This window comes from Protopterus annectens, chromosome 4.part0 (assembly GCF_019279795.1).
Source record: "Protopterus annectens isolate FY-2018-M chromosome 4.part0, PAN1.0, whole genome shotgun sequence".
Lineage (NCBI taxonomy): Eukaryota > Metazoa > Chordata > Ceratodontiformes > Protopteridae > Protopterus > Protopterus annectens.
Window position 1 is genome coordinate 1,464,339,816 of NC_056733.1, and position 12,500 is coordinate 1,464,352,315.

The 12,500-nt window shown below is 39.7% G+C and overlaps 2 protein-coding genes across 2 annotated transcripts in view; one reads left to right on the forward strand and one right to left on the reverse strand.

The window, feature by feature from the left end:
• Window positions 1-4,188, reverse strand: part of RAB24 (RAB24, member RAS oncogene family) — a 1,334,059-nt gene extending 1,329,871 nt beyond the window's left edge. The window contains exon 1 of the mRNA XM_044069307.1: window positions 3,697-4,188. The gene's annotated coding sequence lies outside the window, so the exon portion shown is untranslated. The remainder of the gene's footprint in view (window positions 1-3,696) is intronic.
• A 181-nt stretch (window positions 4,189-4,369) lies between these two features.
• The window catches only part of PRELID1 (PRELI domain containing 1), a 595,316-nt gene continuing 587,185 nt past the window's right edge, over window positions 4,370-12,500 (forward strand). Inside the window, exon 1 of the mRNA XM_044069306.1 lies at window positions 4,370-4,513. The gene's annotated coding sequence lies outside the window, so the exon portion shown is untranslated. The remainder of the gene's footprint in view (window positions 4,514-12,500) is intronic.

Here is a 12,500-nt window from a genome sequence, read left to right on the forward strand (position 1 = left end):
CACAACTGGGAAAGCAATTCTGAGAATCAACAACTGTAGAACAGCAATAGTAATCACTGCACAACTGTGCTGCCTTAAATATGTCTCCTATACAGCACCTTTATTTCTTAAACTATAATAAGCAGCTTTTAAAAGCGGGCTTTGCACCTCACAATTGTTAGCATAACAATAACTGCAATACATCATTCTCCAGCATTCATTAATGGTACATAATCATTTCAGGAGATGGTGCTTATTCATTAAACCACTGCTTTAAGAAAAAAATGATGTTGCGTTAATGAAAATACCATCTTCTACCTATACAGTTTCTGAACATAACACATACTCTGTTTTAATAACAGAATAAATTATAAAACTAAATTGTGTTGTTATTCTGGTCTGCTCTGCGGGTTGATGCCCACTTAAAATTATGTCCACCTATACTACTGCTTAACGTAATAATTTAATAAAAAAGTGTTTAAAAATGCTAAATGAGCAAACTATTATAGATACTGATTATGCAACACTGCTTATTCTGACAGAAGTGCCATAACTGTTAACATAGTCTTTGAAATGTTGTCTTTTGTTTGCCTATCACATCTTTTTTCCAAGATAAGCTTTGTCCCGTTTCTCTTGCAGACCTGCCTGGAGATTTGCCTCTGTCATTCAAATAAATTAACTTGTTCTGCAGTATGCAGTTATTTAAAAGTTGGTTTTCAAAAAAATCCAGGAATGGGGCTTTCCCTTTAAAATGCATCTCTTTATTCCGACACTCATATCCCTGTATACAAGGATGACAGACTTGTACATTTTTATTTACTTAGTTTTAACTGGTCATTGGGTTGGTATACTACTCTTTTCAGCCACAATCCAGCCCATTACGCAGAAACATAAGGAGTACATTACTAACATAAATAAAAATAAACAAAGTTAAGTAATAACAAGAACATTCAATAAACCTAGTAAACTGTGTGTACACTACATAAAGTGTAAAAATATTCACACTTAACAAAAGTTGCATTTAGGAATAATACAACTTCACGCTAAGAAAAATACAGCTGGTTCTAGAAAGAAAAAAAAAAAACACTTAACGCGTGTACATTTGGATTCTAGACCAAGCGTGGCAACTTCAATGTTTATGTTTAAATTAAAAAAAAAAAAAATAGCAGTGATATTAAACAGGGTTTTGTGCAGCTGAAGCAAGCCTGTCAGAAAAGCTTTCATAAACAGCAAGTAAAACTCAAGGTCTACTTAACTTGAGTGAAGAGAAACTTCTAAGATGGCTTTTTGCAGGTGTAGTTTGTGTGCCAGCGGTGGGCAATAACCCTTCACTTAGGAGTATGAATGCGAGTACATTAAGCAAGAAATTGGACCTGGCAAAGGGGAAGCAGTTTAGCCTTGTTAACAGAGAGGCAATGAAGTTGCGATAAACTGTCCAACTGAATAAAAATCTTTTTAGATGCTTATACTAAGGCTTATCTGTGAGTGCAGCAATAATGGTCAAACAGTATTCAAGTCTTGGGTGTAAAATACTCATAGCAATACCTAATCTAGCAAGTAGACATATGTATCTATATCTGCCAGGTCAGTTGTTTTAGCTAGTCTTTTTATTATTATTTCTTTTTTTTTTTCAGTCTCGACATGACTGCTGATTTCATTGTTGCAGTCATCATGAATCCCCTTTCCCCATTTTACATGGGATTGGGATGTCACATCAGCATTAGTCGATGTTGTCAAAGCACCTAGAACTAATGTTTACACCACTTAGTGGCTAGCCCTAACATACCAACTGTTAAATCTACTATTACGAAGCCAGTACCAAACTGAAGAGAAGTCATTTTGCAATGGAGTAGCTGTCTCTTGAGCAAACTTATGGAAAGCTGCAAATACAGTTATCACTGACATACATGGTAGCGTTTAAATAAGTTAATTCCCTAGAAATACTACTAATGTAAGGATAGAGCAAAGAAAAGCATCAAGCACTGAGCCATGTGAAACACCACAAGACCCTGTAGCCGGCCTTAGGCATAGGCCAACTAGGCGGCTGCCTAGGGCGCTGCTGTAGCAGGGGCGCTTTTCCGGTATTTATTTGGTGTGGGTAGACCAGGATGGGGGCACCTGGGTGGTGTGTGGGGCGCCGTGGAGCCCTTTTGCCTAGGGCACCAGCTGAGCTAAGGCCGCTGCTGCCTGTAGTTAGTTATCAGCTTCTTTCATGTTTGAACCTCAATTTTAAAAATACTAAGCTGTGCTTCCCCGCACCATACAACAGACGCAAATATAATGAATCTTTTAAGATCAATGGTCAACTTTATTGACAGGAACTTGCTCATTCCTGTCCATGGTACTATGCCGAAGATATGAATACTTCTGGCTTGTCACTGAATACTTCTGGCTTGTCACTATGGGCTACACCCAGACCAAATGTGCCTAACACAGAGGGGGTTCACTGACAACCACCTAGAAGGGTTAAGCCCTTCATCCTCTGCTTACTTCCCTTCCTCTAAAACAAGTGGAATATGTTATGACACGGAGAGTACAAAACTTCCTAATTATGTATACAGTGGACGTGGTACATGTTCAACTACAGTTTATGAAGAGTGATATCAAACCTACCCTGATCTAGCCTAAACTTCCAGTCCTGTAACAAATAAATTACGCAAGTAGTGAAACTCACACCCAGCCAGTCCATTTTCCATACACAAGTCAGCACATTAACAAACAAGATTCTTAAATGCAAAGCTGTCGGACTCTTACACAAAGCATGCCATTTAAAAAATTTGCAGGCATTCATCGCTTCTCACATAAAAATGACAATCTCGCTAAAACTGATAAATGTGATCGTATTCATAACAATGACAAAGCCCAACAACCTGGTACGCACTGACTCTGCCATCAAAGAAAGATAATTTAATGACGGTGTTCATCAGATGATAGTCATAGGCTATATAAATTGAAAGATGACACCACCATTGCAGCGACGTCTAGTGTTGAATCACATGTTTTAGTTTTCAACGTCCCAAATTAAAAGTGCAAGGATGGCAGTCAGAAATATGACACAGACTCTTCTTATTTTTTATGTTTTTATCACAAGGAATCGTGTACAAACGGGCCATAGAGTTGCAGACAACATACTGTATGAAAAACAAACGCAGATCAGATATCCTGCAGGCTGCAGCACACCTCTCAACCTCTTAGCACAAGAAATATGGACAAATGCCACAAAATAGGGACAGATTTTAAATATCACTCTTCCAAACTTGGAAAGTTGCTAGAATAACAGGATTTGTGTCAACTTGCATTTTCTGAAGGCTATGAAGTTTGAAACCACGTATGACATTATTTACTGAATTAACTACTCGGTGAAGTCAGAAAACCATTTTTTTTTTAGGAAAGGACCAAACACGCGAGACGAAAATCTGGACAGGTGAGAGGTATGCAGAAGCTAGTGCCAAACACGGAAATACTTCCGCTCTTGGATGACAAAATGCCAATTCAGAGTGTGGAAACCACGGAAACAGTCAATGCAACACACCAATTAAAATAAACACCAACTGCAAGGAAAAACATCGGTTTATCAAACAATGTTAGCCAAATTCAAACCAACTACAATGTAATGCCACTAAAAAGTTTAATACGAATAACGAGATGATGTTTCAATTATTAACACAGTGAATTTGAATGGTAAAAAATGACAAAGACTACATCATTTCAACTTACCTTCCTCGGTGTGCCCTAGGATGGGAAGCACAAGAAGGGGGGCGGGGGGTTCAGTAAAATTATCTCAGTTTGGAGTCCAGAGTGGTAACAACAACAAAAAAGCGAAAGGGCCACAATAGTGTTACAGAAGGTAAGTATTTCCACGAGGAAGTCCTTAACTTTGCCACATACAGCTGGTCATGCACTCCCTACTACTCTTCCTGTATGCGGCGTACACTGTGGTTTCATTCAATGTACAATAACACAACTGAAAGCTTGCATTACTGCCTGCAGGCCTCGCATCCGTAAAGGGGTAAGAATAATAAAAGATGTGTCATCTGGGAGGCTGGACAGGTTGAAGTCGCACGGAACTGTAACATGTTTGAAACAGGTTTCGTCGGAATGTTATTAGAGAAGGAATATTAGCGGGCTGCTCTTTGATAAGGCGTGACAGTACAAGCAAATGGTAATTGAGAAGGGCTTCGCGACTGGAAAATCAAATTAAAACGTGAATAGTTGCTAGTAAATAAAGCATACCAAGTAAACAGAACATATACACAAACTATAAAGCCATCTCCTCGTTCAATACAAAAGCTGGAATTATAAGTCACGCGGTTCTAAAGCTGAATTTTGACCTCCTCACGTGATAGTAGGATGCTCGCTCTACTAGGAAGTGGCTACTGTAAAGGTTGACCTTTTCGCAGTTTCTTTCAGATGGCGGAGGTGGTTAGGATGGACTTGAAGCAATGACGTCCAGACTTATCCATTATAGTGGATTTAAGTGCAATTTTCCCCGAAGACGGTGCTAGGGAAAATATTCCTGAATTTCTTGAAATAGGTAAGTTGGGGACTGACTTGTCCTCAACGCAAATGCTGGTTGTATTGGACAAAAGAAAATAATTTTTAGAGTTTGAAAAGAGCATGGCAAGCCTTTCTGTTAAGTTGCTATTGTGATGTCGTATAGTACCTAATTTCTCGAACCCGTGGCCTTTAACTTTCCAACTATATAATGTTCAACTTAATGCCTCACGATTGAATTGAGCACGTGTTTTCTTTATGAATTACGTGTCCACGTTGTTGTTAGTCGTTTTTTAGATGGTTTATAGTAATTGCAAATTAAAGTGGTGCTAAGAAAAAAAAAGGTTGGTGAGAGGGCAGTATTGGATATGTGGAAAGGGTGATACTGAGATTTTATGCATGTGTTGCAGTAGTTGTAAAAGGCACGTTGATAGTCTGTTAGTTCTTCAGAGTAGTCTGCGTTACTTAAAATGTTCTGCAAGACATATTTTTTGATCGATGCATAAAAAATGTTGAGTTAGTTATATTTATTTTTATCTGTACATAGAATTTTGCACATTTGAAAATGTGCAGCTCTGTTTAGCAGACAAACATTTTTAAATCGGATCAAACCTTTTACTCCTCTTACAAGTAAATAGTACAGCTGTACGTTTAAAAAGCTATACCTAGTGTCCTTACTAGACAGCGATGTTCATTTTGTGTGTAATAGATGTATAGGTGTGCAGAAATTGATGGAATAATAACAAGCCTCATGTTCATGCTTGCTCGGTGTTCGGGCAATGCAAGCGTTTGACTGCTGCTAGCGACTTCAATATCCTGTGCAGAGAGCTGTCAAGTTTCTGAAGTAGTAATTTATGGCTAGTCGGGAAGTTGAGTAGTGACGTGTAGCTGCACTAACTGAGCATCCCAAACAGCTGTTTCTATGTGCAACCCCCTTTATCCCCTAACCATGTAAATCCCTTGTTCCCCCATCCCCACATAGTACTATTACTTTCTTTCTGACTTTCTGCTTTCCATCCTTAAAGTGAGAAACTCCTACATTTCATAACAATTTTAATTTACTTTATCAAGCTCTTAATTTTTTTGCTCAACTGTTCATGTCCTTCCTAAAACAACTTATTTTTGTTCTTGACACGTAAGAATAGTCTATCTGGACATTGCCTGTTGTTTCTGCTGAAGGTGTAAATATTGTCTAATGGAATGTTTTTATTTTTTGTTCTTTTACTCTGTCAAAGTTTAAGGTGGCCACGGTGGTGCAGCGGTTAGCGTTGCCGCCTCACAGCAAGAGGTTCTCCGGTTCGATTCTCGGCTGAGGTGCCTTCTGTGCGGAGTCTGCATGTCCTCCCCTGTGGTCGCGTGGGTTTCCTCCCACATGCAGTAGGTGGATTGGACACTCTAAATTGGCCCTAGGTGTGAGAGTGTGCATGTGTGTGCCTTCTGTGGAAAGTTGGGCGCCGGGCTGGCAACTCGACACCATAAAACTCCACTGCCAATCATGAGCGGACAGGTGATCTGCTGTGGCAACCCCTAACCAGGAAAAAGCCGAAAGAAAAAGAAGACGACTCTGTCAGTTTAAAGTGCTGTACTTCTATTAAAATGCAAACATTTTTGCTTCCATTAGTTTAGTCAGTTTTGTGATTTTTTTTTTTTAATATGAATAACGTTTTAAATGATTTGATGTGATAATATTGTGTTAGCACTGGCATAAAATGGCTTGCAGAATCCCACATCTGGCATTTTATATATTTGTTCATAAAACATTTGATTTGTCATTAATTCAATCATTACTGTAGTAGTGCCCACTCAGTGAGTTGTTGACAGTTCCCATTTCTCACTTTCCAACCTAGGTGTTAGACTGAGGCTATTCTTAGTGAGTTTATTGTAGTATGTTAAGGTAAGGCCTGAAAATATAGTCAGACTTGTGTTTTCATGTATGCATTCAGTTTCAGGGGAAAGACAATTCAGTAGAAAGGAAAAGATAATCTTGCTGGCTAAGCATAAGATGTGCAGAACTAAGTTTTAAAGGGAAAGATACAGAATGCTCCTTTCTCGAGGGAAAGGTATGTGTACTTGCAATGGAATCCTAGATAAAGGATAGGCAGTTAGGCACTGTGAGCCACATGCAAGACAAGCCTTGAAAACCAAGGTTAAAGAGGCATGTAAAACATTACCAGGTTTTTATATTATTAGGAAACCCTTGAGACACAGTTAGTGGAGTCTTAAGTTTAGCCTTTGGATTGATGTGGAAAAGGTCTTTATAGTACAGACACTCAAGCCTGAGTACAGAAACCTAGTTAAATATTCATACTGTTCATGAGGAAACGACTATTCAGTTCATTATTATTTAGGAGAATCAGAATATACATGCAGAAACTTTGGATATTTATCGGTACTGTTACTGTTATCCAGCATTCCAGAATTTCTATAGACTGTTTATCGGCATTGTTATTAGAGACAGTATTCAGATATTGTTAACATCTAGTAAATAATTTTTAACTGGAATGCAGTATGTGCAGAATTTACTGGCCCATAAAGGAGAGACCGGTTGTTTCCGGTTAATTCCAGTATTCCACAGTCTTATCAGTTCTTTCATAGTTTCATAGTATAGTACTAGGCTATCTGCCCTGGGGCATTTGTAAGCCTAGCCATAGTAATGTGGCTTTTGCCACCCCATGAAATGGTACAAAAAATGTACAGAATAAATTTAGAATACTGTGCCTCTGTCTAGTAGTGACACAATGAAGGTCCCCTTATATAATAGAATTAGTTTACTGTGCCCCTGTCTAGCAGCAACACAGATGTGACCCCTGGGGTAAACTTACGATCTCCCATCCACTCATCAAGATTTCTCTTGAAGAGAGTCAGTGAGGGGCTCTGCCTAATACGAACTGGGATCTTGTTCCAAAGCATGGGAAGCCTCTGGGTTATGAATCTATCCCTCCAGCATGTCCTATTCATACTTGTGCCGAGGTTTAAGTCTTTAGCTCTCGTGGTCCTGATGGATTTGGATTTTTTGAGGTGGAGCATGTCCATCAGATCCTGATTGGACATGGCCTTGTACGTCAGGCAGAGATCACCTCTGAGCAGGCGGTATGCTACTGAATAGAGCTGAAGTTTCTTTAGTCTGGCAGAATAAGACATATGTTGGAGACCCTTGATCCTCTTGGTGAGGTACTTTTGTGGTCTCTCCAGCTGTTGCAAATGCTGGGTGAGGTACATACCAAATGGGGCATAGTACTCAAATCATGGGTCTGATGAGGGAGAAGTATAGGGGTACAATGACATCCTTGGATCTGGATGTGAATCCCTTCATGATGAGGTGTGCAAGGTAGAATGTTCTTCTAACCACTTTGGCAACGTGGGTGTCAAATGAGAGGTCGCTGTCGACTTGGGTCCCTAGGTCTCTGATTACTTTTTCCGTACTCAGTGGGTTGCTGTCTATGTGATAATTTGTGGGTACTTTGTTTTTCCCCAAAGGGGATGACTATACATTTTTTGGCATTTAGTTTAAGGCCGTGACTCCGGCACCAGTTGTCCGTTTCTGTGAGGCCTTTTTGTAGGATGTATGTGTCCGCTGGTGTATCGACTATGGCGCCTAGTTTGCAGTCATCTGCGAACTTTGTCAGCCACAGCCCTCCCATGTTTGCTTTAACATTTGAGAAATAAATGCCGAACAAGAGGGGTCCCAGGACAGATCCCTGTGGGACACCTCTTGTGACTGGCTTTGAGTCTGACATTGCTCCAGCGATTTTAACTTTATGGGTTCTGTCCTTTAGCCAGTTTGCAACCCATCTAGTGACATAAGGGTTTACGTTTAAGCTGTTGAGCTTATCTATGATGCCTGAGTGGGGTATTGTGTCGAAGGCCTTAGCCAAGTCCAGGTAGGCTGTATGGACTGCTTTGCCCTCATCAATGGCTCTAGTGACTGTTTCGAAAAAGTTAACCAGGTTCAAAAGGCAGGATCTGCCCTTTATAAAGCCGAACTGGGTGGGGTCAAGTGTCTGTAGGTCCCCTACGTCTCTGTTTATGAGTTCCATAATGATTCTTTCCATAGCTTTGCAGACCAGGCTGGTTAAGCTTATGGGGCGGTAGTTTCCAGGGTCTGTAGAGGCACCCCCTTTGTGGAGTGGGACCACTGTTGCTGTACGCCAGTGTTCAGGTACATATCCCGAAGTAAGGCTAAGGTTAAATAGCATTTTTATGTGTGGGTTTAGCTCCTCTTGGAATTCACGTAACACGCAACCCGGGATACCGTCGGGTCCCATTGATGCTGTGTTTTTAGCTTTGTTTAGGGCGGTTCTCACTTGGACATCTGAGATGACAGGGAGATTACATTCAGCTGGGATAAGTATTTCTTCTTTTGGGGGTGAGGGAGGGGAGAAATTTGCACTGAACCGGTCAGCCAGAATGTTGGCAATATCTGTGGGTTCAGTGTATTTTTTGTTGTTGTGAACCAACTCTGAGCATATCTGAGGGTTTCCGCCCAGGTTTCTAACATAGCTGAAGAAGGCTTTGTAGTTATCTTTAGTGTCCTTAGCGATTTTTCTCTCAAAGTTGGCCTTGGATGTTTTTATGAGAGAATGTAGTTTTCTGCTAATGTTGATCAGAGATGTCTTCCCTTCATGGGATTTTGCTCTGACGTGCAGTAGCTTCCTTCTTTTGTTATACAATTTGTTAATGGCTGAGGTCCACCAGACAGGACGCTTGCCTTTGGTGAAGAGGGACTTGGATTTATTTGGGATTGCATGATCCATGCATTCTTGGAGATGTCCATAGAAAGCATTTGTGAAGGATTCGGCATTGTGGGATGTGGTATCCACTGGCACAGTGGGCTAAAAGGATACCATCTCAGTCTTAAGAAGAGTGAAGTCTGCTTTTGAGAAGTTTTTCACTGTGGTCTTTTGTGCTGGGGGTGGAAGTGGGATATGTATATCCAGGGTGATTAGTTTGTGGTCAGATCTCACTAGCGAGGGGTATACTTCCGGTGTGGAGCATTTTGTCCCCATGTTTGTGGTGATCAGGTCTAGTATATTATCTCCCCTAGTGGGAGAGGTGACTAGTTGTTCCAGTGCATTTGAATTTATGAATTCCAGGAACCTTTGGGCTAGGGTATTAGGGCTAGAATAATGTACCCAATCTATGTTTGGGTAGTTGAAGTCTGTGTCATAACATAGTTAGGTAGGGGTTTGAATCCTGCAAATGCTCAGTGTGTGTGTTTTGAGTGAGGGGGATTAGTGTGTGTGCAGTTCTGTGCGAGAGAAATGTCCCTTTGGGCTATACTGCTCAGACAAGCTCCTCATGGTCCTGCAGAGTGGTCCTAGCTACAGGGAACTCAGAAAAGCGACTACTTTCTGGATTTAAGTATCTTTGCTTTTTTTTCACTTGGAATAGCTTCTGTAGCTTACCTGAACTAGCTTGAACTGTTTTTTTAACTGTTTGCTGCATTATTTTAAAATCTGCACTTAGTTACATTTTAGTCTAATTTGATCTAAAGTTTGTTTGTTTGTTTAATTTAACTGTTGAGGCTGCCCACTAAAGTGTGCTAGCCTGTGTAACTGATTTATCACTGTTTCTGCATTTTCTGTGTGTTTCTATCAAAAAAACAAAAAATAATCCTTGTTTTCCCGCCTCTCCTCGACTAGTTTAGACCAGTTTACAGGCATTGCTGTATTCTGGGCTGTAGTGTAGTTCCTGTGTTGTCCATTACCTTACTTGGATAGAAGGAAGTTTCTTTGCTCACCAGTGGGAGTGGGGAGCCTTGAGCAGCCTACCTGTCCTTGTAGTTCACTGTTTAAAATCCGCCTCTGGGCGTTTTTTTCTGGCTATACTGCTCAGACAAGCTCCTCGTGGTCCTGCAGAGTGGTCCTAGCTACAGGGAACTCAGAATAGTGACTACTTTCTGGATTTAAGTATCTTTGCTTTTTTTTCACTTGGAATAGCTTCTGTAGCTTACCCTGAACTAGCTTGAACTGTTTTTTAACTGTTTGCTGCATTATTTTAAAATCTGCACTTAAAGTACATTTTAGTCGAATTTGATCGAAAGTTTGTTTGTTTAATTTAACTGTTGAGGCTGCCCACTAAAGTGTGCTAGCCTGTGTAACTGATTTATCACTGTTTCTGCATTTTCTGTGTGTTTCACTGGGTTTACTTTTGTGGATTCTTTTGTATCACATCTGTGAGATCTGTTCAACCCCCAAATTTCTGCCTTCAGCTTGGTAACTTTGGTTATTGCGCCTTCTGGCAGTTTTTATTTCATTTATTTATTTATTTAAAGATTTTTGTTGCTGATGTTCTGCATAATCGCTGTATTGCTAGTAATTCAGTTTTAACGCCATGGTATAAATGCTGTAATTGTCAGGTTTTAGCCTGTTCTCACCCACGTTCCCTGAATGTGCTATGTATCTATTTAATTCTGAAAAATTGTACAGTGCGTGTTGTATTATATTTGTTGTGAACGCATGCATTTATAAGCTCATTGTCGATTCTGTAATACTTCAACTTCTGTTGTATATAGTAGCCAGTCTTCCATTTTAAGTTTTTGTGTTGTTGGCATGATTATTATAGGTACTTCTGTGTAATGTTGTATCTGTATGTTCTTATTCCAGCTGAAAAATAAGCTTGTTCAGTGGTGAGTGCCAGGCTGAAAAATAAGCTTGTTCAATGGTGAGTGCCAGGCTGAGTAAAACTTTTGTTCCTTCTTAACAACCACACAGCAGTCAAAATCAAACTGGAGAAAGAGGAAAGTAAAACCTGTTGATTGGCAAACATCATACTCGAGTCGAGCAAGACATATGGTGTTTGGGGGGGGGGGTGGCTACTGTAAAAGTGTAATTTTGAACAGGTAACTTTGTCATAATCTGTAACAAAGTTCTGGGTACGTGGCTATGGAGCTGATTATTTTTTGACTTTGCTCAAAAGGCTGCATTTTTTATAGCTAGGCAACAGTGTTTAAGCTAGCGTTTTGCTTGCAGCATTGCTCCTAGTAGGTGTGATGTTTCTATATGATTGTAAAGAAGGAAAAAATGGGTTACGAAATGGGTAAAAACTCTCTACCATGGTAAAAGGCAGGCCTTGTGCATCTGCAGACATACATGGGACTTGGAAAGGCAAAAAAAAAAAAGATTAGTTTCTGAGAATTGTCTTTTATTTGTTTACATTGTTGGGAGTATGCCATAAGATGTACGGATCTTAGCTAGTTGGAGAAGGGAAAGTGACTCTTGATTATTGCTTCTGTTTGGTGACTAATGGGTCTGTTTGCCTGGAAAAATGTAATTGAGAGGAATTCTGATTAGTGACATGGCCCTTCTGTGACACTTCATTGTTCAGTGAACTGACTGCTGGGGGGACCTGTTTGTTAGTTCACTTAAACAGGGTCTTTAAAGAAATCCGTATTATCGCCACTGTAACCTTGATTCAGGAATGTTTTCTAAAAATTTTTCCCCTGGGAGTAGCTCTGTCGGAAGTCAGTCAGGACACTTGAAGGCCTGGCTTTTTATAATCTTTCATTTCATGAAATCTTGAATGATTACTGTCTGCGTGGATGTGTGTGGATGCTTGACTGTAGGTTTTCTTTAAATATTATTATGTTCCAAGTTAATATTTGTAACTGACTGGTTCAGTGAACATTGAAATCATGAGGGTTGACGTAATGGTTAAGGTTTTTACTTTACAGATAAGAAGTACAGGATTGGATTTTCACAAAGAAAAATTGGCAAAGCTGAAAATAATCCACAAGACCAGTTAGTCCAGTACCTGCAATTCATTTTTATTTGATATTCATGTCTAGTCTTTAAAAGGCTCCAGTGGTCATTTAGAGTAGTACACAAAAACAAACTGATGGTAAAGCAGCACTATTTATTGACGTTTCTGTGGAAATTTTCTTTTAAAATAGATATCAAAAGTATCTGGAAAATTCTAGATGGACTAGATTACAATCTATATATATGTGTGTGTAAATGTTATACTAATATAAAATCTGTTTGAACAAAGTACTTCAAACAAATCCACTGGCACATTTTCCTAATTGT